The sequence below is a fragment of the Mandrillus leucophaeus genome, unplaced genomic scaffold (genome assembly GCF_000951045.1).
Source record: "Mandrillus leucophaeus isolate KB7577 unplaced genomic scaffold, Mleu.le_1.0 Scaffold1026, whole genome shotgun sequence".
Classification (NCBI taxonomy): Eukaryota; Metazoa; Chordata; class Mammalia; order Primates; family Cercopithecidae; genus Mandrillus; species Mandrillus leucophaeus.
In genome coordinates this window covers 861,954-887,838 of record NW_012098388.1, presented here as the reverse complement: position 1 = coordinate 887,838, position 25,885 = coordinate 861,954, and the positions used below count along the sequence as shown (strand labels likewise).

At 35.0% G+C, this 25,885-nt stretch overlaps 1 protein-coding gene across 1 annotated transcript in view; it reads left to right on the top strand.

Moving 5' to 3' along the window:
* LOC105537767 (interleukin-1 receptor accessory protein-like 1) overlaps window positions 1-25,885 on the top strand; it is an 847,405-nt gene that overhangs the window by 283,102 nt on the left and 538,418 nt on the right. The window lies entirely within an intron of this gene.

The window sequence follows — 25,885 nt, the reverse complement described above, 5'->3', positions numbered from 1 at the left end:
TCTGTTTCTTGGTCTTCGTAATCATGGTGAGATTATTGTTTATTTTAAATATACCTTTAAAAGTGAAATTATGTAATACCTATGGTTTGGAGACAGCAGCTGCATCCAAAGAGACCTTCAATGACTTCGAGACATTAGGAACTCCTCTTGAAATGAACCTATGTAGGCAAATCTGTGTTTGTATGAGTTAGAATATGTGACTGAGAGTTCTCCCAATAAACTGCCAGGTAGAATTCAATGTTTACTCAAGGATAAGTCATAAAAATGAGTTCATTTGAAGCTTATGCAAATGTTATTAAAACTCAACAGGAACCACAGCAATTACTTAAAACTTGTTACAAAGGAGGTTTTTTTTTTTCCCAAAAGTAATATTTTAACACAGATACACCGGTTTTATTGTGCTCTACTTTATTGTACTTTGCAGATACTGTATTTTTAACAAATACAAACAAAGGTTTGTGTCAATCCTCTTGTACAGTAAGTCTGTCGATGCCATTTTTTCAACAGCATTTGCTCACTTTGTGTCTCTGTGTCACATTGGTAACTCTCACAATAGTTCATACTTTTTCATTAAGATTATGTCTGTTATGGTGATCTGTGATCAGTATTCTTTGATGTTATTATGAAATTGTTTTGGGGTACCACAAATCATGCCCACATAGGAACTTAATAAATGTGTGTGTTTTGACCACTCTACCGACTAGCCACACCCTTATCTTTCTCCCTTTTCCTGGGCCTCCCTATTCCCCAAGGCACAAAAATACTGAAATAAAGCCAATTAATAATCCCACAGTGTCCTCTGTGTGTTTAAATGAAAGAAATAGTAACAGGTCTCTCACTTTAAATCAAAAGCTGGAAATGATTAAGCTTAGTGAAGCTGAGATAAGGTGAAATCTAGGCCTCTTTTGCCAAACAGCCAAATTATAAATGCAAAAGAAAAGTGCTCAGAAGAAATTAAAAATGGTACTCCGGTTAACACACACATGTTAAGAAAGCAAAACAGCCTTGTTTATGATATGGAGAAATCTTGCATAATCTTGATAGAAAATCAAACCAGCTCCATCATTCCCTTGTGCTAAAGCCTAATCCAAAGCAAGATCCTAACTGCAATTCTAAGAAGTGAGGAACCTGCAGAAGAAAAGTATAAAGGTAGCAGATGTTGGTTCATGAGGTGTAAGGAAAAAAAGCTGTCTTTATAACATAAAAGTGTGAGGTGAAGCAGCAAGATCTGTTGTAGAAGCTGCAGCAAGTTGTCTGGATCTAGGTAAAATTATTGATGATGGTGGCTACACTAAACAGTAGATTTTTGGTGTATACAAAGCAGCCTTCTATTGGAAGAATATGCCATCTAGAACTTTCATAGCTAGAGAGGAGAAGTTAGTGCCTGACTTCAAAGCTTCAAAGGACAGGCTGCCTTTCTTGTCAAGTGCTAATGCACATGATGATTTTAAGTTGAAGCAAATGGTCATTTACCATTCTGAAAGTCCTACGGCCTTTAAGAATTATGCCAAATGTATTTTGCTTGCGCTCTATACATGGAAGAACAAAGCCTGGATGACAGCACATGTGTTTACAGCATGGCTTGCTGAGTATTTTACATCCATTGTTGAGACCTATTTCTCAGAAAAAGATATTTGTTTCAAAATATTACTGCTTATTGACAATGTACCTGGTCACTCAAGAGCTCCCATGGAGATGTACAAGGAGAATAATGTTTTCATGCTTACTAACACAACACCCATTCTACAGCCCATGGATAAAGGTGTTAGTTTTCAAGTATTATTATTTAAGAAATACATTCCATAAGGCTGTAGCTGCTATAGATCTGCTATAGCTGTGATAGATCTAAGCAAAGTAATTTGAAAACCTTCTAGAAAGGATTTACCATTCTAGATGCCATTAAGAACATCTGTGATTCATGGGAGGAGGTCAAAATATCCACATTATCAGGAGTTTGGAAGAAGTTGATTCCAACTGTTGCAGATGATTTTGAAGTCTTCAGTGGATTAAGTAACTGTAGATGTGTTGAAAATAGCCGATGATCTACAATGAGAATTGGAACCTGAAAATTTGACTGAATTGTTACAATATCATGATAACATTTTAACAAATAAGGAGTCACCTCTTATGGATGAGCAATGAAAGTGGTTTCTTAAGATGAAATCTACTCCTGGTGAGGACGCTATGAACATTGTTGAAATGACAACAGAAGATTAAGACTATTACATAGACTTAGTTGATTAAGCAGTGACAGATTTGTAGAGGATTGACTCCAAATTTTAAAGAAGTTCTACTATGGATAAAATCTTTTCAAACAGCATTGCATGCTACAGAATAATCCTTCATAAAAGGAAGAGTCAGTGCAGCAGACTGCATTGTTGTCTTATTTTAAGAAATTGCCAGTCACCCCAACTTCAGTAACCACCACCATAGTTAGTCAGCAGCCACCAACACTGAGGCAAGACCTTCCACCAGCAAAAAGATTAAAATTTGCAGAAGGCTAAGATGATCATTAACATTTTTAACAAAAATGTACTTTTAAAATTAAGTTATGTACATAGTTTTCAGACACAATGCTATTGCAAACTTAACAGACTGCAATATAGCATACACATAACATTTATTTGCACTGAGGAACCAAAAACACTGTGCAACTCGCGTTATTGAGGCATTTGTTTTATTGCAGTGGTCTGGAACTGAATCTGCAATATCTCCAAGGTATGCTTGTATTGTTTAGAACTGCCAGCGCATGGTGATAACAGAAAGGGATTCACTTTCAGTGAATTTTTTCATTATTTTAAAAAATTATCTGCAGAAGATACATTTGTTTATTGTCTGCTCCCTATGCCTGGTCTTTGGAAAAAGCCTCTTTTTTAAGCAATTAACCTTCTTTTTGAAAGTTAAGCTTTTCCTTTGATAACGTTTAAATAATAAATATGTTAAGGATCACCTATTTCTTAAAATACTGAGTGATTGCAAACATATACGTGATCTTTACTAAGATTACTTACCCGTGTTTTCCAATTCTGCTAGAAAACCAGTGAATCATTCTTTGAAGGGTAGACAGCATACCTTATAGGTTGGATATTATTTCTTATGTCATTTATAGTACACAGAAATCTATTTTTAAACACACAGTAAGAGTTAAACATACATCCACATATAATATCCAATGATCGTCTCCTACAAAAAAGATCTTAGCTATTGATTGATTGATTGAGATGGAGTCTCACTTTGTCGCCAGGCTGGAGTGCAGTGGCGCAATCTTGGCTCACTGCAACCTCCGCCTTCCGGGTTCAAGCGATTCTCCTCCCTCAAGCCTCCTGAGGAGTGGGGACTACAGGTGCGTGCCACCACGCCCAGCTAATTTTTGTATTTTTAGTAGAGACTGTGTTTCACCATGTTGGCTAGGATAGTCTGGATCTCTTGTCCTTGTGATCTGCCCACCTCGGCCTCCCAAAGTGCTGAGATTACGGGTGTGAGCCATTGCGCCTGGGCAAGATCTTAGCTATTTAAAAGATATATTTCAAAATCTCTCCTTACCTAGTATCTATCTTTGTTTACTTAAGACATTGTTGTAATGTAAATTTGAAATAGGTTATGGTATTTATGTTTTTAAATCATTTAATTTTTCCATTGAGTACCACTCTATGGAAAAATTATTATTGATATACAATAATATATAATTGTATAATTATATAACATTGATACGCAAAATTATTGATATACAATAATGTTTATTACTATTATTGTATATCAATTATAGATTGATATGCAATGGTGGTCTCTTACAAAAAAGATCTTAGCCATTTAAAAGATATATTTCAAAATCTCTGCTTACTTAATATTCATCTTTGTTTACTTAAGATTATTATTATAATATAAATTTGAAATAAGTTATGGCATTTATGTTTTAAAATAATTTAGTTTTTCCAATGAGGGTACCACTCACTTCATATTAGTAAGATTTCTGTGTGTTTCTTTTAAAGAATTATCCCGAAGCAGACTTCATTGTTGCCTTATTTTAAGAAATTGCTGATACTAGCTAGATATTTACATAAATTGCTTTGACTAAACTATAATTACCTTGTCATTGTTTTCTAGTCAATTGTAATGCAGAAAAAAATAATTCAAACTATTAATATCATAGTGAAAAGCATGGGCTATCATAGGAGACTATCAAGCTGAATTTCCATACGTGGAAATTTCCAAGTTAATTAATTTCTATGCCTAATTCTATTCATCTATTAAATGGGCCTAATGCTATATAGCTCATTACTTTGTTTTGAGGGTTAAGGGTAAAAACACACAAAATTCTTACAATAATATCTAGCATATTGTAAGCCCTCAACATATGTAAGTGATTTTAGGAGATAATATATAATAATTATGTATTTATTTCCTTCTCTTTTTTTCTTTTTTTTTTCTGTCTTTCTTTTCTTTTTTTTTGAGACAGAGTTTTTGCTCTTGTTTTCAGGCTGAAGTGCAGTGGTGCAATCTGGGCTCACTGCAACCTCCACCTCCTGGGTTCAAGCCATTCTGCTGCCTCTGCCTCCTGAGTAGCTGGGATTACAGGCACACACCACCACACCCGGCTAATTTTTTGTATTTGTAGTAGAGATGGGGTTTCACCATGTTGGCCAGGCTGGTCTTGAACTCCTGACCTCAGGTGATCCGCCCCTCTTAGCCTCCCAAAGTGCTGGGATTACACGCGTGAGCCACCGCACCGTGCCTGGCCTATTTCCTTTTCTTTGCTTATGTTGCAAAGTGAGAAATGCCTCATATTTGACGAAGTTGTCCCTAGGACTTTACCAATCTAAGAATTTTTTTGTCTGAGAAAGGCATTCTGAAAGTCCAATCTAGATATGCTTTAAATCAATATCACTTTAAACATTTACATTAGCCATGTTTTTTACACCATAAGAGACTATCATAATATATAAATTATGTTAACTGTGTTTTATTGTTCCCTGTTGTAAAAATTATTTATTTAATAAATATATTTGTAAGATTTTTTTTCTCGATAATACTACTGAAAAAATAGATTTCATCCAAGCACAGTGTTAACTAGGTAAGAAACCAACCCACTCTATTTTAACAGCCGCATTAATATTTTTCCTTAAGAAAACAAGGCAGCCACTTATAGTATAACTAAGTAAGCTAAGAATGTCAAAAGGGCGCTCAATATGTCTTTCTTCAACATAAAAAGTGACGACAATCGATCAGTCTGACTTTCACAAGAGGCTCCCTAGGAGAGAACAGCGTACTGATAATAGTAAGGTCAGGAAGCCTGTTTAGTTGTTTTATATTCTGTAGCTCTCTGACTGTCCCAGTAGTTACAAGCCAGCATGTTTGACACATAGCTAAAATTCAGGATGAATGCAACACACAAAAAGAGGGCAAAACATGGTGGGACCAATAAGGAGAGATCATTTCTTATTATAAAGGCATTAACTGTTTTCAAGATGGGTGACTTGGAGTTTTGAGCTGAAGGGTTGGCTAGAAGAACACTTCAGTTTACAAAGAGAAGTGTACCCTGTAATGAACTGCAGCGGACTCTAAAATGAAATTGCTGGAAGCTACATAAGAAATAGAAAAAACCTAGAAACACAATGAAGAACATCCCGATTTACAGCATCCCTAAAGGCAGCTGAGAGTTGACCCCATTACTTTCATTGAGCAATTTGTTCCATCTCTCCTCACACATACCCCCTCACTAAGACTTCTAAAATAGAAAGATGCACAACATCCGTTAGTCTGTTCCACTATCTCAAAAGGGTCCCCAAACTTTGTTTACTAAGGTTTTAGAACTTTTTGTTTTACTATTTTTAGTATTTTTTAAAATTTTCTATTTTTTTCTTTGTTTTCCCTTGACCTAGATCATACAATAATATACTTAGAGGACATTTTTCTAAATGCAAGTTGCTAGAAATGACTTGGCAAAGATTAGTACAATTCACAGTGTCCTGCAGCAATAGAATTAACAAGGAGTTTTGTTTTTTTTTTTAAATAAGACATTAATTTTTTGATGATTTTGAAATATAAATGCTAAGAAGGAAATTTGAAGAAACAATTTTAGATAACATATCTAAAGTGTTACAAGCATTTTATGAAACACTAGCTATAAGATTAGTCAACAGCTTTGGTTTTTACCTTCAACAGATATTCTTTAAAACATTGTGTGCTTATGTATATCTTTATGTAGTCTTTATGTGAACACTCATAGGGGACTATTGTATAATGCTATCATTGGTAGCAACATTTGTGCTTTGTTTCTGAAGGCTTTTACTGTACTAGTAATTTTTTTCTTTGCTGAAACTAAAGTTTTCTTCCAGAAAAACTTTAGTTGGATCCTGATTTATAAGCAGATACAACAAATAGCATGAGAGTCCCAGAGAATATCATGTAATCTTCAGTTGTTCAATCTGATAATTAAATTGGGCAAAGAGTTCCAGTTATGTGAAAAGTATTTACCATGTTAATGAATCTGTGCCAAAACATTCCTAGAGGCTCAACTTCAGGCCACTCCCTGTGTTAATTGCTGGAGTCAGATGTGTAAGGTAGACACTTGCCACTGGATGGGTCAGGCTCCGGTGGGACCAGGTGCATTGCAGAAGGAATGCATTACTTTGCCCAACAGCTTATTAAGACTTTGAAAAGAAATGCTTTCATTATATTGTTTGACGTTTTATACATTTAAGCGTCCTGGCTAGCTTTGAAGATTTCAGAGTAAAAAGCTAAAATTTGGAGATTGGTATCTAATATTTGGAAACAACTATGTTTCTGTTTCTCTCTGTGATATTACTAAAAGCAATAAACCAAATATTTATTAAATAATTAGTTCACGGGAAATTATGCCTTTTTTTTTTTTTTTTTTTTTTTTTGAGACAGAGTCTTGCTCTTGGCTCACTGCAAGCTCCGCCTCCCGAGTTCACACCATTCTCCTGCCTCAGCCTCCTGAGTAGCTGAGACTACAGGCGCCCCTACTGCGCCCGGCTAATTTTTTGTATTTTAAGTAGAGACGGGGTTTCACCGTGGTCTCGATCTCCTGACCTTGTGATCCGCCCGCCTCGGCCTCCCAAAGTGCTGGGATTACAGGCGTAAGCTACCGCGCTCGGCCTTTTTTTTTTTTTTTTTTGAGCTGAAGTCTCACTCTGTTGCCTAGGCTGGAGTGCAGTGGAAACGATCTTGGCTCACTGCAACGTCTGCCTCCCAGGTTCAAGTGATCTCTCGCACAGCTACTCGAGTAACTGGGATTACCGGCATGTCCCACCACACCCAGCTAATTTTTGTGTTTTTGGTAGAGATGGGGTTTCACCATGTTGGCCAGGCTGTCTCGAATTCACGACCTCAGGCGATCTGCCCTTCTTGGCCTCCCAAAGTGCTGGGATTACAGGCATGAGCCACCGTGCCTGGCCTCAAACCTTGTATTATTAGATTAAACTGGGGACCTGCAAACGTTTTATACAAAAAACCAGATAGAAAATATGTTTGGCTTTGCAGGCCACGTAGTATCTCTTGCAACTACTAAGGTCTACCTTTGTTGCATAAAAGCAGTAATAGACAATATGTTAAAAAAAAAAATGAGTGTGGTTGTGTTCCAATAAACCTTGATTTACAGAAACAGGTGCTTGGAATGATTTGGCCTACGCCCCCCTCACACTTTTTTTTTTCCCCGTCAATCCTTGAATTAAGTAAAGAAAGTGACAGGTTTCCTGCTAGAAAGGGTTTGTTACAAGGATTATATGATTTAATATATATGAGATACTTAGAGCCATGTCTGCATGTAGTAAATGCTGTAAATGTGTTATTATAATACCTTTTAGAGAAATGTAGGAAAAAAACACATCTAGACCATTTATAGGAATTACATCTTGAATATATATTTCTTTAAAACCTAGATTAGTGACTACTACTATACCTAGATTTCAACTTATCAACCAACCAAATACACTGTGAAAGATTTGGTGGATGAAAACCTTCAGATGATTGAGTGTTTTGATTGCAAATTGCATATATAACGGTTTTCTCTAAGATATGAATGGATTCATTAATATATGCTTTTTTCAATTACCATTCATATATTCCTTGAACTTCTAACCATTTTCCCAAGCTTGGCTCATTCAACTGATATACATTGGTTTACTGTTTATAATCTTGCCTTATTTTTTTGCATATTATAAATATAATATAGCTGTTTCTGAGCAAGAAAGATAATTGAATACCAGTGTTCTGAAATACACTTGTTTCTCACAAAGACATGTTCATCACAACTCTACCACATACACTATACACATATATACTATTTTTTATTTTATCTGAGTTTTAGGAATATCCAAAACCTAAAATATTCCAGTTGGGGGACAATTATATTCTACTGGGATAAGAGAAAGATAGAAAAATGTGGCTTTAGTAGCCTAGAAAAGCAGTGATTTTGTTAAGCATATTCAAAATTTAGTAATGCACAGTCCTGACACTTAGGACTCTTTAGTGCATCTTTTTATTTGTAGTTAAAATTAAATAGAAAATATCATATTTAAATCTATGAATTCAAAATGATAATCTTTTAGTGCCTATACCATATCCAGGTTAAGTGCTTCTGCTCTCATGGAGCTGACATTTTATAAAATAACAATTATCAAGTAAGATAACAAATAAGTTTTTAAAACTTGGATATAGTTTTTGCTAGAGAAACACTCTCATAAAAACCAGAGCGACTAAGGGAAAGAGTTATGAAAAATAGAGTGAATAACTATTTTAGATAGGGTGGTCTTGAAAGATTGTTTAGAGAAGGAGGCATTTGAGCAGAGAAAGTTCTAAATGAAGTGAGAGAGCAAGTCATGCGAAGATATGGTAGTAGCGTGTTTGGACAGTGGGAACTACAGTGTGAAAGGCCCTGAGATGAGAAAAAAGCTGGGATATTTGTAGAAAAGGAGGAGGCTAGTGGTGGGTATGAAGGAGAGTGATCTGAAATAAAGTCAGTGATCATTTAGGGCCTCATGGGCTGCTTTTAGATCAGTGTAGCCTATGAGGCAGACATGAGATAGCTGTGGGTAGGGCAGTGCTATGAATGTCATTAAAGTTTTCCCAAGACCATTCTGGTCTGTCCAGTGGTAGTAGATATACCAGTAGAGAAGCTATCATAGCATTTCCCTGGGAAATGATGGTTGTTAAACTAAAGTGGCAGCAGTGACAATGGTGGGAAGAGGTGATTCCGGATACATGCCAAAGTAGAGCTAATAGGAATTGCTGTTGAGTTGAATATAGAGTGTTGGAAAAAGAGTTGAGTCAAGGATGTTTTTTATTGGTATCAGATAGATTCTGGTGTCGTTTACCAAGATGGGAAGGTTTATGTTGACAGGGAGTTGTTAAGAATCATGAGTTCAGGCCAGGTGCAGTGGCTCATGCCCGTAATCCCAGCACTTTGGGAGGCCCAGGCGGGCAGATCACCTGAGGTCAGGAGTTCGAGACCAGCCTGACCAATATGACGAAACCCCATCTCTACTAAAAATACAAAAATTAACTGGGTTGTGGTGGCATGCACCTATAATCTCAGCTACTCAGGAGGCTGAGGCAGGAGAATCACTTGAACCTGGGAGGCAGTGGTTGCAGTGAGCCGAGATCATGCCACTGTACTCCTGCCTGGGTGACAGAAGGAGACCCTGTCTCAAAAAAAAAAAAAAAAAAAAAAAAATTAAGGGTTCAGTTTTAACTATGTTAGATTTGTGAGACCTTCTCTATATTCAAACGGAGCTGTTGAGTAGGCAATTAAAACATTGAAATCTAGAGTTCATGGAAGAGATCTGAATTGCAGACATAAATTTGAGAGGACTCGGTATGTAAATAGTATTTAAAACCATGAGTCTGTATAGCTATCATCAAGATAGTGATTGTAGACAGAGAAGTCCGAATACTAAATCTTGAGGTATTTAAATTTTAGTTGTTTAGCAGAAGAGATGAACCTTCACAGAAGACCAAGGAGTGCAAAGCGAGTTAGAAGGAAAGCTAGGAGAGTGTCACAGCCCCCAAGCCAAGTGGAATATGCTTCAAGATGAAATGTGTGATCAATTGGCAAAAGCTGTAAAGAAATTGAGTAAGATGAGAACTGTCAAAATTGCTCATTGGATTTAGAAAGATGCAAGAAAATGTTGGCCTTGAAAAGAAGAGTTTCAGTAGAGAAATTAAAAACTACAGTTAATGAAAAATATAGGAGGTGAGGAAGTGGAAGCAAAGAGCATAAACAAATATTTTACTGAGTTTGCTATAAAAGGAGCACAGAAATGCTCTTGTAGCTGAGTAAAGACATGGGACTTAGGAAGGTTATTTTTTAAATGGGTGACATTATAATACGTTTGTATGCTAATAGGAATGTTTCAAACAGAGGGAGAAATTTATGATGCTGCAGAGAAAAGGAAATATTCAAATAGTAAATTCTGCTGTTAAAAAGAATGAATTAATGGCATTTGCAGCAACCTGGAAGGAACTGGAGACTATTATTCTAAGCAAAGTAATTCAGAATGGAAAACCAAACATTGTATGTTATCACGCGTAAGTGGGAGCTAAGCTATGAGGATGCAAAAGCATAAGAATGATACAGTGGACCTTGGGGACTCTGGAGGAAATGGTGTGAAGGAGGTAAAGGACAAAAGGCTACAAATTGGGTTCAGTGTATACTGCTCGGGTAGTGGGTGCACCAGAATCTCACAAATCACCACTAAAGAATTTACTCTAACAAAATGCCACTTGTTTCCCCCCAAAAAACTATGGAAATAATAAATAAATAAATTCTTTGAGTAGGCATGAAGAATGGAATCCATTGCACTAGTGGAGGGCTTGGACTCGGATAATGACAATAATGGCCATCATTTATTATGAGTCACTTACATATATTAACTCATTTAATTCTAAAAATAACCCTGTAAGCTATATTTTATCACCTCCATTTTCTATGGACAGAAAAATAAACATAGCAGGTTAAGCTAGTAATTGATAGAGGTGGTTTCCAAACTCAAGTTATCTCATTCCAGAGTACCACTCTAGAGAGTTATATGTTATACATTAGATTTACACATTGTAACTGGGAAAAAAGGCAGACTGCACAGATAAAGTTAGGGAATTTTTTACATTTCGTCATAACAAGATGATACAGTATAGTTCTTATTCATTCTATTTTTCACTAAAGTTAAGTGCAAGATTATCATCTGAGAATGAGAAGGAGGAATGGGCCACTGAGGGATGGGCAATTTGAGAGTTGAGGAAAGGTTGGACAATTTAGGGGGAGAGCAAAAGGTATGAAATATTTGTCAAGTACAGGAGTACAATGGCCATGGAAAATGACCTGTAAAATCTGCCAGTGCCAAGGTCTCTTGAAGATTTTTGTCATTATTTTAAAGTGAGATGCATCATCATGTGAGGCAGAGAGCTAATTTCTATCCATCTTTGCTTCAGGGAGTCACCACTGAAATATCAATGGTGGGATTGACAGGTAATCTAGAGGAATAAAGCGTGCCTTTTGTTTTCATATTTGTCTTCCTTTTATCTGGCATGGAGGTGTGATGGCTAGAACTTTGCTAGTCATAATTGACCGTGGAGATAAGTACCACACTCTAGGAGTGGTAGAATATTGAGCCACGTGGCAAAAGTTTGTTCTCTGATGACGTCATTGAAGTGCCACAGCAGTCCTGGACTTTTCGCCTGCAGACATCTCTAATGGGAGTCAGAAATAAATGTGTATCTTGTCTAAGCCTGTTTAGGAGTCTCTTCTTCTTATGGTCAGACTTAATCCTAACTTATTCCAGAATTTGTTCTCAGAAGGGGGTTGCTAAAGGGACAAAACCTAAAAATATGACTTTGTTTAAATGGAGGCAAACAGGTGGTTAGCAGCAAGACTGAGATGTTGCAGTTTCTCTCAACATAGGCCACTGTTCTGATGGACACATGGCATACAGGGAGAATTATTTTAAATATGCTTTGGATTTTTTCAGGTAAGTAAAATAGAGTAAAGCAGATTCCCCAGTTTCCTTTAGTAACAAATTTCAGTGTCTAGCAAACTTTACTTTCAGGGATTGCTTTCAGGTATGTCACTTAATATTTGTACTGCTTCATTTGATTTCCATTTTCTTATATACTAAACTCAAGAGACATATTTAGTTAAAATTTTTAATAAAATTTCATACTTGTCAGATATTTCAAATATTTTACTTTACTCCTGTCTATTATAGGAAGTCCAAAACTGGCTTATATTTACCTTCTTAAACTTTGATATGTTCTCACAATCTCTTTATTTTTCAAAAATTTACATCAGTTTATAACAGTATAACTACAAAAAAAGTATAGTCACCAAAGTAAACAATGACATACTCTTTCTCAAATCTTAGGGTCTATTTCCATGCTCTTGGCCCTTATTTCTTCTCTTGCCTTTTTCCCCTAAACTGAGAGCCAACATCATCATGGGCGTACCAAGTAGAGACAGATCAATTTGTGCTGGAATCCATTTAGTCATTTACCAGTTAGTTATGTACCTTTAGCTAGTCAGAATTTCTTTCTGATCCTCAGTTTTCATCCATAAAATGAATTGTGTTAAATAGTGAGTGAACTAATTTTGTATACTCACATTTAGTTTATACTTTTTTTCAAACCTTCCTTTCCTAGATTCAATCTACACCATGCACCACCTACATTAGTACCTATTGATATTTGCTAGGGTTTTACGTCTTTGCCCCTTCTCCATTTCTATAACCACTTCTCAAGCCTTCAACATGGTACTCCTTGCCAGGAATCGTTCTTTGCTACCTGTGTTCCTACCCATTCTCTAGTTTCTTCTAGAGGTTTCTTGCCCTTTAGCAGGTCTCTCTTCTTACTGCCTCCTTCATGCCACCCACTTGCACCATTTTCCATATATTATCTCTTGCATCAATTTTCCATTGCATATAATAATCTCTAGTTCACCAACCTGTATTTGTAACTCTCAATACCATATTTAGTCTTCATCATTGACTAGCTTCATCACAGTTGAGACATCACTTACATTAAGTTCCTCTTTGTATGTGTGTAATTTATCCTCTTATACCATTAAATTTCTTGTATTGATCATTGATTTTATTTTAGGCTTGTCTTAATTATCCATTTAGGATGTAAAATCTTCCTTGTCTTCATGATCCGCTGATGGTGTAAAACTTCCTTCGTTTAAAGAAAGATAAAACTCTCTGCTGTTCCCTGTCCCATGCTTTGCAGTAATATCATTATGAGGAGAATTTATTAATTTATGCATGCTGCATTTAATATGTAAAAGCCTTTAAATAAATGAAGATTGGTACTACAGTGTCCTCAATCTTTGCTTTCTTAAACTCCAATAGTCTTAGTTACTTTAAAACATTTTGCCTAGCGTTATTTTTGTGTGTATGTTTCCTCTAAATTCAAGCTTGTATATTCTCCTTTAGTTGAGATCCAGAATCAGCCTCACTGCCATCATATAATCAGATTCATGCAGAGTGGATTGGGGAGTTTAATTCCCAGCATCTCTTCTTACGTTTGCTTCCATTTAAAAATTTTAGTATTAATTATTTCTAAAATTCAACTGAAGGTCCTCATTTATTATAATTTATATCATTATAGAATTATTAGTGGGTTGTTATTTATTTGCTATACATTATAGTCAAGCCTGTAGCTGAATAAAGTATACCTTGATATATTGGAATACTTATATAAACTGCATAGGCACTAAGGGGCTAAAAGAAAGTAAGTAAAGTGGGATATGATAATAAATGAAAACTTACTGGAGTAGAAAATGAAAAAAATGTTTAGGTTATATTGTATTCCTTTTAATTAAGATGAAATTCATATAAAATAAACTTCATCACTTTAAAGTTAACACCAATGGCATTCAGTGTAGATTTTATTTTACTTTATTTTTGACAACTTTTTTGAGGTGTAATTTACATACCATACAATTCACCCTCTTAAACTTTAAAATTTAATAGCTTTTCATATAGTTACAACATTGTGCAACCATCACCACAGCCAATTTTAGAATATTGTATTTAACCCCCCCAGAAACCCATACCTGTTAGCAGTCATTCCTTATTTTCCTGTATTCACTATCCCTAGGCAACCATTAACCCACTTTTTGTCTCCATAGATTTGCCTACTCTGGACATTTCATATGAATGAAATCATATATGGCCTTTTGTATCTGGTTTCTTTCACTTAGCATAATGTTTTCAAGATTTATCCATGCTATAGCGTGTATCGCTACTTTGTTCCTTTTTATTGCTGAATAATATTCCATATTATGGGTATAACATGTTTTATTATCCATGTTATGCCATATTATGGATATACATTCATCAGTTGATGTTCATTTCTGTTGCTTCCATCTTTTGGTTGTTGTGAGTAGTACTGCTATAAACATTTGTATGCGAGTTTTAATTTTAACACCTGTTGTCAGTTTTTCTGGGTATATACCTAGAGTTGTAGTTGTTGGATTATTTTTAATATGTAAACATATTCTATGTTTAATATTTTGAGGATCTGTCAAACAGATCCTTTCCTGATTTCTAAATTGGAGTATTTATTTTTTTAACTGTAGGCATTACATTCCTTATATATTTGACCACTAGTTTATTGTACCATACCAGGTATTTTTTGATTTCTTTTGTGCTTTGGTTTCGTCACTAAATAACAACTTCCTTGAACTTTTAACTAAAATTACATCATTTATAGAATAGAAATATGAAAAGAGTTGTATGATTCTTAGACATGAACACTTCCATAATTAAAGATATTGTTACCCCCATGGTAACACATTGAAAGAAAAGGAAAATTAGATTCCTAACATTCTATTAAATTTATTTTCTTTATATATCTCTTCCATGATGCTGCAAAACACTTGGGCGCGATTTAAATGCCCTTGTCTGCTTACTAGTGGGATGCATCTGAGAATTCAACTGTGCTATGTTTTGCTTGATCACCTATGTGTTCTACTAACCCCTCTGTTAACTAAATACTTTTTTGATGTAGTCAATGTTACTTAATTCCAAGGGGAATCTGGGGAAAATATTGTAATTTACTAAGTGAAGTAGAAATAACCACAGTAGGTAATATCCATTATTTGTATGGGAATTGTACTCAAGTTAGTCCAATATGGAGTGATGGTTTTAAACCTTTTAGTTAGGAATTAAGTAAACAAATATTTGTGAAGCACCCACCGACTAAGTCATACAAGTCACTGAACTAAGGAGAGAAAGTGAAAATATTAATTTGTGGCTTAATTATTAGTAGCATATTTAAAAATGTAAAGGTTTATTATGGTGTTAGTTGGAGTTTATCATTTATTACATATACATGTATGAAAGGAAAGAATTATAGCACTAAGCTGGTAAGAGAAAAACAGCTTGATTCTGTTCAGAGTGAATAGAAGGAACATAACTGTAAAAGGAATATAAACAATAATTCTGAGTGGGAGAGAAATAATTATTTTTAAAGTAATTCAGGGACATGGCTTAATGCAATGAGATAACATAGACCGGCTAACCTAATTCCAGGTAACAAAGTACATCTGGTTATATTGTATCTTTTACAGTTTCATAGTTTGCTATTTTATAGTAGGAACAGGATAAGCTTTAACGACCTTGTTTTCCTTTATTCTTCCTTTTTTGACCCTGTTAAATTTAGGAAAGCACACACTTGGCTCATAAGAGCTTGTCCAGATAGAACAGTGTGTTTCCAAATGCAGCAGCAACCCACCTTCATCAGAATCTCATAAGAGGGATGTGATTGCAAAAATATAATTTTTCTTAGCCCTACATCATGACTCTTAGATCAGAACCTCTAAGTGTTCTGAGCTGAGTTATGATGTAGGGCTAAGGTAGGGCCCAGGAATGTACATTTTATCAGTAACCTCAGGTGATTAGGGTAGGGTCCAGGAATGTACATATTATCAGCACTTCCAGGTGATTCTCATATATGCTAAAGTTTGAGAATCACTACACTGTACTGTATACCCTGCTGTAGTGACTACGATTGAGCAGAATGGTTAAAAGCATGGGCTTTGGTGTTAGGCTCATTTGAATTTAAGTTCTGATTCTGTTACCTCATTGAGATCAAACCTTGGACAAGCCTCTTAAATTCTTTCAGCCTCCACTGTATTCAGCTATAAAGTTTAAGATAAAAGGTGATTGTAATCTCTATTTGCCTAAAGAGTACAGACTATATTTTTAAACATAACATTGCCTTATTATTATTATTATTGTTGTTATTATTATTATCTGAGATAAGATCTTGCTCTGCCACCCAGCCTGGAGTGTAGTGACATGATCATAGCTCACTGCAGCCTCGACCTTTTGGACTCAAGCAATCCTCCTGTCTCAGCCTCCTGATTAGTTGGGAATACAGGGGGCAACCACTATCATGCCTGGCTATTAATAAAAAAAATTTTTTTTGGTAATAACAGAATGTCCCTATGTTGCCCAGCCTGGTCTCAAACTCCTGGGATCAAGCATCCTACCACCTTGGCTTCCCAAAGTGCTGGGATTACAGGCATGATTCACTGTACCTGGCTGCTGCCCAATTATTAAAAGAATTTTCCTTAATTCTTAAAAGTATCCCACTTTAGAGGATAAATTATATGATCTAGCATAGCTATGTAATCATTTATTGTGATGATTATATGACATCACTTATTTGATTTGATACAATTGGCACATAATACATATTTTTAAAATGTCTTTATAAATAATGCTATTTTTAAAAATCAGGCCAACTCTGGGCCCACTGCCTAGGAGTTAGCCCTTCTCCTTAAGGAGCAGTAAAAACAAACAAGCAAACATATATATATATATATACACACATATATATTAAACAGAGTACTCAGGATGGTCTACTACTTTAATTGCTTTTACAAATTGATTTCCATAGAAAACAGGTCACTGATTATTTATTGTTGGCTAGTTTTGTCCTCCATGAGTACAGGTCTTTAAGTCATTTTGTCTTCATTGTTTTTACTAGCTTGGCCATGCCAGTTGGCATAGTCTTATGCTAAAAGACATTTTGTAGTAGAGACTTTGGGAAAAAGTCGTTCAAGAGAAGGATAATAAAAGTTTGTACAGTAGAACTATAGTATTACACAAATACAGTCTATAAGCCCCATTATCTACAAAAGATAAATATGACATTTTCCTTCTCTTATTAGCTTCATGATGAAAAACCTTGCTATTCTGCCTTCAATTTGCTTTTCACTTCAAAGTAAGTATGTTGCAGCAAGGGGAGAGAGGTATTTAGGAGTTTTTCTTGTATATAGATGGGAATCCTAGACTCTCTGCTCAGACTGCTCTGCGCCTGTATCTCCTAAGTGGTGCCATAAGGATGAGAGTTAATGTACATAGAGTTCTCAGCAGCACATCTTTGTTCTCTATTACTGTTTTCTAATATCATTATTAAGAAGAATATTGGAGGTAGTGTTAAAATTCTGTGAGCAGCAGATTTTAGGGTAATATGGGACTTATTTGGCTCATTGGCTTCTTTCAGGCACCTCGTTCAGATTTTTTGCTTCTCCTGTCATTCATACATACATACATACATACATATATATATATATATACACATATATATATATATATATATATCTTCTTTCTGAGATGGATGGGGGAAAAAGAAAGAATATAGTTTAAGGAGAATGAGGAAATCACAATATCTGAACATTTGAGGGAGAATAACTCAATAATCAAGGGCCAAGTGACACAGCAGATATACTGCGTTTTGCAGTGCCTGACTGTCAACACATAACAATAAGTGGTTGAGATTTTCATACTCAAGGCCTTATTCATTGCTTTTTAGAAAGTGTTTTTGTTCCACTTCCAATGAAGGCCTCATTCTCAGTGAAATGTGGAAAATGTTGTAGTCAACATGAAAATACATACATTCATAGTAGCATAGCATTAAGCCTGAAGTATCCACCATCATTTTTATTAACATACTACTGGTATTTAAAATATAGAAAATAAATATAAACTTGTACAGGTATTGTCTGCATACATTACAACCTTCATGGCTATAATATGTCCCAAATATATGTTTCAGATATGTGCACATGATGATAAATGGAAGAAACATTCAAGCATCAGTTATCTAGGAGACAATGATACACACTAGGTTATCTTGAGTTAATTATTTCATGCCAAACTTAAGTGACTATGTGAGAACCATATGTTTGGTGTGTAATTCACACTTTCAATAATGTTTGTATCAACTGAAATATTTTTCAATGAACCAGCATCCTTATAATGAACATGGTGTTATTATAAGGAAGCTGGCAGTACAAGTGGTACTTTGTGTTTTCTCATTTCATGCTTTCATTTAGATTTAAGATGTTCTTGGTTTCATTTCCAAGTTGGCATGAATTAGCAGTAAATAGGAATCTGCTGGCTTGTGTTACATTTGCTTTTCTGATACCTCTAAAGAAAGAATGGGAAGAATTCAGAATAGTAATCAGTTTTAATTGAGGTTATCCAGATAGAAGTCTTTCTTCTCTCTAAATATCAAGCCAAATTTCTTGGTATATAATCAGAAGGAACCATGTTGATTTCTCTACTTATTGATGGGTGTAAGCTTTGATTAAGGTGTCACAGGGAAAAAAGATGGTAATATTCTCATAGATTAATGATTGTGGATTTTCAGCAGTTAAGAATTTTATTCAACCTAGAAAACAACTTCTAAGAATCATTAATAGTGAAATTCGTAGAAGTAGGGTTGATTAAAATTATGAATAATTTATAAAATGTAATATATGGATAGAAAGAGCACATTGACTTTAACTCATGATTAGGCATACATGATTAATCCCATTTTCTTCCTTTAGCATTGACTTTTAGATTACGGAAGGAGAATGCCTCTAGAGAGTTAAAGAATAGGTACAACACAAAAGTAAAAATGAATGTTCTAAAAGTAGATATATGTTGTGCTTCTGATAACTTTGCATCTTGTAATGGATTTCCATCAACCTGCCCTCTGTATCAGTCAGAATAGTCTAGGTTACGTTGTAGTAATGAACAGCCCCAAATATGAATGGGCTAAAACTGTAAAAAAAAAAAAAAAAAAAAAAAAAAAAGATATGTTTGCGTTTAGCTCTTGCTGCATGTCTATTTCATGATGGAGTTGGTGGCTGATATGGTTTGGATATTTGTCTGCTCCAAATCTTATATTCAAATGGGATCTCCAATATCGGAGGTGGGGCTTAGTGGGATGGGAGGTCTTTGGATTATGGGGGTGGATTTCTTATGGGTGGCTTGGTGGCATCCTCATGGTAATGAGTAAATTCTCATTCTATTATTTTCCTGAGAAACTCATATTTAAAACAAGAGAAATGTAGGTATCTCTAAAGACTATAGTAACCCAATTTTATTGATGATCAGAGGCCAAAAAAAGCCTTGTAGCCTTACATGTTGCTTAATCCTGACCATATAACAAAATCATTTGGCAAGAGTTTGAAATATGTGAATTCTTGGCTCCTATTTTCAATGTTTCTAATTTAGGAGGTTTAGGGTGAGACCCAAGCATCTATATTTATTCCCTTAAGAAGCGGGTGTTAAAAAGAGCCTGGCACCTCTCTCTTTCTTCTTCTCTTGCTATGTAATGTCTGCTCCCCTTTGCCATCTACCATGAATAGAAGCTCCCTGAAGCCCTCATCAGAAGAAGATGCTGGCTCCATGCTTCTTGTACAGCCTGCAGAACTATGAGCCAAATAAATCTGTGTTCTTTGCCTCTGGTATTCCTTTATAGGGACACAAAATGGACTAAGACGGAACGTGGGCCGTGTTGCATGCTATCCCAGACTCAGACCTGAGGAAGACTCTACCAAGTGGAATGCTCCTGGTCACTGTGGCAGGAGGAAGGGGAGTGCTAGAAAATCTTGCAATTTAATTAAATGCTATCGTCCAGAAGTGATGTACAACATTTCTGTCCACAACTCTTTGGCCAGAATTATTCTCATGATCCTGCCAAGGGCAAGGTGGCAAAGAATTACCATTCTTTCATGTGGCTGGGAGGGAAAAAAGAACCAGATTGAGAAGAGCATTAGATATCTCTGTCACATCAGAGGAACAAATTAGCCATCAGAGCAAAGGTTCAGGCATACCACCTTGGCAAACAAAGCATGATTAACCCTCGAGCTGCTGATTCTGCGCTCATCCTAACTTGATTCCCTCCACTGGCCCCAAGCTGGCAGCTGTAGCTTTGCAAACATGGATGATGCTTCTCTTGTTAGAACTGAATTTAGAATTGGCAGCAACAGAAACGTGCAAGCTGCAGTTCATTTGTGTTTCCATGCTTAATTTAAATCTTATTGAATGAAATGCACCCTCATTTTATTCTTGATGAAAAAAAAAAAAAACTAACAACATAAAAGCCAGTCCAACTATTAAATCAAGATTTTCTACAAGATTTGTATTATTCTGTCTGTCCTTTCACAAGAATAAAACTGATTTTATTTTTCAGTTGTGATTCATTTTTGATACTTGAAGGAGTGAGGAATACAGACCAGCTATGAACTATGTTTATTTTCCTGAGAAACTCATATTTAAGGCAAGAGAAATGCAGGTATCTGTAAAGACTATAATAATCCAATTTTATTGATTATCAGAGGCAAAGAAGGCTTTATAGCCTTAGATGTTGCTTAATCCTCACCATGTAACAAAATCACTTGGCAAAAGTTTGAAATACATAAATTCCTGACCTCTGCTTTCAACATTTCTAATTTAGGAGGTTTAGGGTGAGGCCCAAGCATCTATATTTATATTTAAATCTCACCAGGTGATTCTGATGGGCAGCCAGAAGTGAGATCTGTCCTGAAATGTTATGTAAAAGAAAGTTATTTTTGAACTTGTTTTCTAAATCAAATAACTATCCAAACCTAATTTTCCAACTTCAAGAGTAAGGCCATCTATTTAGCAGAACAGAATCCATGCTTACAATGTTTCTGGTTCACTTCTTATATGAAAAACAGTGAAGATATTAAATAATTCATAGATTGTTTTAGAATCCTGTCAGTCTTTGTGTGTTTCATATTCTTGTTTATAAGTCAGTGAGTAGGGAATACATCGATTTTGAGAATGCTACTCTGTCATATTTAATACATACCCATCCCATTATCATAGTTATTCTAATATATGATTCACCAAAATAATGGACAAAATGATGTAACTAGGAATTGATTTGCCTGCTCTAATACCTTTCTTTAAAACACTGTAATAAAACAGGAAATGTTTTTTTAATCATATATTTTGAGTCAGGAGACTAGAGTTAAAATGAATCCTAGAGATGGAGGATAGTAATCTCCAATTGTGAAGCCAGTAATTACAGGAATCCATGTAGTAATAAACTTATTGTTTCCATCTTCAAAGTACCGCATCCTGTTTAAAGCTTCTAGTTGCAAGCATGTCATTTTGAAAGTAAATTAGACTAAACATCATTTTGATGTCCACAGTTCAATAAAGTAGATAAAACGCACATTCTATGAAAGATTGTCAAATAAATATTATGCTTATTCATCTCTCTGTTTGCTTTAAAATATACTTTAATTTAATAGAAATAAATAGTAATTAAGCCACATAATACAGATATTGTCAAGCATAAACAATCCAGACATAGATAAGGAGAGGCTCTATTCAGAAGGATTATTGTAAGAGCTGGGAGAGGGATTATTGCAGTAGGAAGAATGCTCTAGCTATGAGATTTGTGTTTTCAAAGTCAGGTAAAAATCTTTTCTTTGCCTGACCCTCACCGGAGCACTGCATATGCTTACTTTATCTCCACCCTAAGTGGTATGAATTGTTATCCATTTTTAGGTGTCAAAATTGAGACACAGAGAAGCCAAATATGTCACTGAGATTTTGGTTTATAGCGGATAGTGAGCAAAGTGAGGAAGAACTAGGTGTAGGGAAGTGGTATGAAAGAGTGGCATGATGACATGATCGTATAGTTGATTAGGGAATGCTTTTCGCTAACATAAGTCAATGGTCCAGGAGGCCTCTTAAGGAGAGGTTGTATGCTGGCTCAGGCTGTGTGCATGTGTCAAAGTTCAGAGACCTGAAGGAAAGAGAGAAGCTTTAGTTAAATTTGGTGAAGCCAAACTGGTAGGTATTTTATCCAGATTAGTCAGAGGATACAATTAGTTCATCTAATCATTTATGGGATAAAGATTGGGAATTTGGAGGGTCCGTGTCTGGCCTTGTCTAAGTAAACAAGAGGGGCATCTGTTAGTTTTATCTAAGCCATACAGGAAAGGCAGGAAGCCTCCAGAAGTAAAAGAGTGGGAAGACATCTTTAACCATCATTGTTTTTCAGGATTGGAGGACTCTGGTAAAGTTCATCATGGGCAATATAGAAAAATAGGGTCTAGCTAAGTCACATCCAATAATAGGTATCATTTAGTGATCGCCTGGCCCTCAGTTGAGCACTGCACGTGATCACTTTATCTCAACCCTATGTGGTATGAATTATTATCCAGTCTTAGGTGTTGAAATTGAGACTTGGAAAGGCCAAATATGTCACCAAAATTTAGTGGTTAATCTAGAATTCAAACTTGAATGTCCCTAGTAAAAAAAAAAAAAAAATCAAACTCATAGTCATTTACACTATGACATCAAACTGAAGTAGAAGGTGCAATAGTTTATCATTAACATTTTTAATTATTAAAAGCTAATGAATTTTTTATGGTTCTTTTATTTTTCTTTTGCATTTTCATAGATGATTTCCATTCAGACAGTTTAACAATTAACCATGAAATCTAAAAATCAGAAATGATCAGTGCCTTGAGTTATACAATGAGACCCCATATTGCTTAACAGTTCTAACAATGAGAATCTATTGAATTAAAAATTAAGAGAAATATAAAATATTCTTCAAAGCTACTGAGTTATGCTTAGGATACTGGTCTTTGTAAAGGAAGTGGAATGCAAAATGAGTCATGTTTTATTCAAGGATTTAAAGTCCAGTGGGAAAGCTATGACAATACCTAATATATAAATAATTATAATAATAAACGACATTGTCAAAAGAGAGGTATAAATAAGAAAGGAAGGTAAATAAAGATTAATTTACATTTGGTCAGGAGTAGTTTTAAGAAACTGAAAAATCATATATGAAAACTATGAAAATATTGGTAGTTTTATTAATATGGAATAGATGATTGCTAAGTCAGCTTAACTAGATTTAGTAATTCTGTGAATGCATGATATATGTCAAATATAGTACAGTCTTTCAGAGAAAAAAGTCATCTTTCAAAATGTGAAAATGTTTTCCTATTATTCCCAAATTTCAGTCATTTCAGTGAGAAGTTTTAGTAGGTTGTGGAATACATATTCAAGAAAAATGCACTCAACTTTTAATATTACTCTTGGATTTAACATTGAGACAGAGAAAAATACTCTATACAATTTCAAACAGATACGTATTTTGTGTTCTGAAATATGGAGATTGAATGAGAGACAGGAATGAACAGGACCCTAAGGCCGAAATCTTTACAAAAGCATAACTGTGGAGGATTTCACCTCCCAAGTGAACTTCTCTGATTCTCTTGCTTTTAAACATTATGGCAGGCTCTGTTCTTTTTCTTTGGACCATGCTGCGAGATCATGCTGAGAAGTTCTCTCTGCAGTCTGCTAACGGACATTTACAGTGAAAATTAAAATTATTCAATTCATAGATGAATGAGCATATTATATCCAGAACCTACAGATTGTATTTTTGTCAATGTATGATTTTAAACTGTTTGAATTTAAAAAGCAATGGAAATTAAAATGTGACTAGGACTTTAAGCTAAATTGTTTTAAAGAAGAGTAATCTGTGATATTAGGACATCTAGAGTTGAACCATAGAGTTTAGAATTGCAAGAGGACTTAAAGGTCATGGAATCCAACCTCCCACACAGTGCAGGAATTCCCTTGTGAGAAATTCTTAGTAACTAGTCAGCTAAGCTCTGTTTGAATATCCTTAGTGTTGGGAATCTCACTACAGGGGCAGACATGCCACTTTTGAATAGCTCTAATTGTTAAGAATTTTCTTAACTGAGAAATAACTACCTAGCAAAAGAGGATTACTTCATTTGCATCAGTACTTTGAAAGTTTAAAACCAAAGAAATGGAAAATATTAAATAATTTCTAAATTGAATACCAGCTCTAAGGGCCAGAATAAGCCTCAATCATTATTTGGTAACTTTTAATACTGTTTCCCTCATGACTCATAATTTCATAAGTTTTTGCTATTTTATTTTGTTTAATAATACAGGGGAAAATATGTGTTTCAGTGGAAGAGCATGCATTCTCACATATAGCACAGGCTTGTGGATTATTAGATTCTAGTCTTTCTTTGCCTTTCAGCTATTCTATAACTCTCTAAATTTTGTCTAATTTCACGAAATTTCCAATGACTTCTCTCCTAACTGTGGGTAAGCTAGCTTTGCCTCCATTTGAAATTCAATTCCCTTACTCCCAGAAATTTGTGCTTTTTAATTTTCCTTTGAACTCTAGTTATAACATCTATCTGATTTTCTTATCGAATGAATAAAAATATTTTTAATACATGCTCATTTTCATTTTTATATCTGTATTAGTCATTGTTTTACCTTTTCTGAAAATTATCTTTTAATATTTGTGGAGGTATTCCCACCAAGATGCCCAATGATTTGCTTACTAGAGCCAGATATACTTTCTCATCAGAGAAGGGCACCTACTTAGCAGTTTAAACCTAGGCTTCTACCTAGGATTTCTGACTAAATAATTTTGTTGACTGTCTTTCTTATTTTTATTTTCCACTCTACTAATTTTGTGTTTTGCTTTCGGTTTGTTTTCAGCTAGTAAGTTATTTCTGATTGCTGGCAGGAAAGGTTGGGAATTTAGTTTTATGGTCTTACCATTTGGTGAAGTTATTGCACATCACTGGCAAGAGTAGTTGAAAATTTGGCTTCAATGTCTTATCATTTGATGAGTTCTATAGATGCAGTAATGGTTTAAAGAGTTATTTTCTCTGTTGGGTGTAAGACGACAGAGAATCTTGGTTGGTAGGGTTTTCTATTTATCTTATTTGTCTAGTTTGAGCTGAAGTCAGTGATGAATTTCATGCCCACCAGAAAGCAGATATCTAGACTAATGAGTTTTTATTTCTGTGTTCATGCTGAAATTTTACACTGGAATTTTAAAATTTTAAAATTAAAGATAACTGTTTTAAAGATGCTCAGTGAGCTAAGAGAGAAAACAGACAATTAAACAAAATCAGGAAAAAATGAACAAAATGAAAATATCACTGAAGACGTAGAAACTATAAAAAAAGAACAAAAATTTTGGATTTGAAGGATATAATAGCTGAATTCAAAAAAGTCACTGGAGGGGTTTACCAGCAGACTTGACTAAGTGGAAGAAAGAGTCAATGAACTTCAAGACTTGTTATTCAAAATTATCAGGTCAGAGGGGCAAAAAGTAAAAAGATTGAACATATACGAAGAGAGACTAAGGGACTTATGGGACATCAGGTGGGCCAATATATGCATTATGGATGTGCCAGAAGGAGAAGAGAGAGATGGAGGGACAGAGAGCTCAATTAAGAAAAAATGGCTAAAACATCCCAAAATGGAGGAAAGAAATACAAATATAAATTCAAGAAATTCAGTGAACTCTAGGAGAAACCCCAAAATATCCACACAGAGACACACTATAATTATATTTTAGAAAGTCAGGTACAAAGAGAGAATCTTAAAAATTAATATATATTTATATATCTTGAAAGAAGTCATACTATACCTTTAAAAAATCAAAAGAAAAATGACTCATCGTGTACAAGGTAGCTTTGACAAGTTATCAGTGGATTTCTTAGCAGAAACCTTGGCCGGGCGCGGTGGCT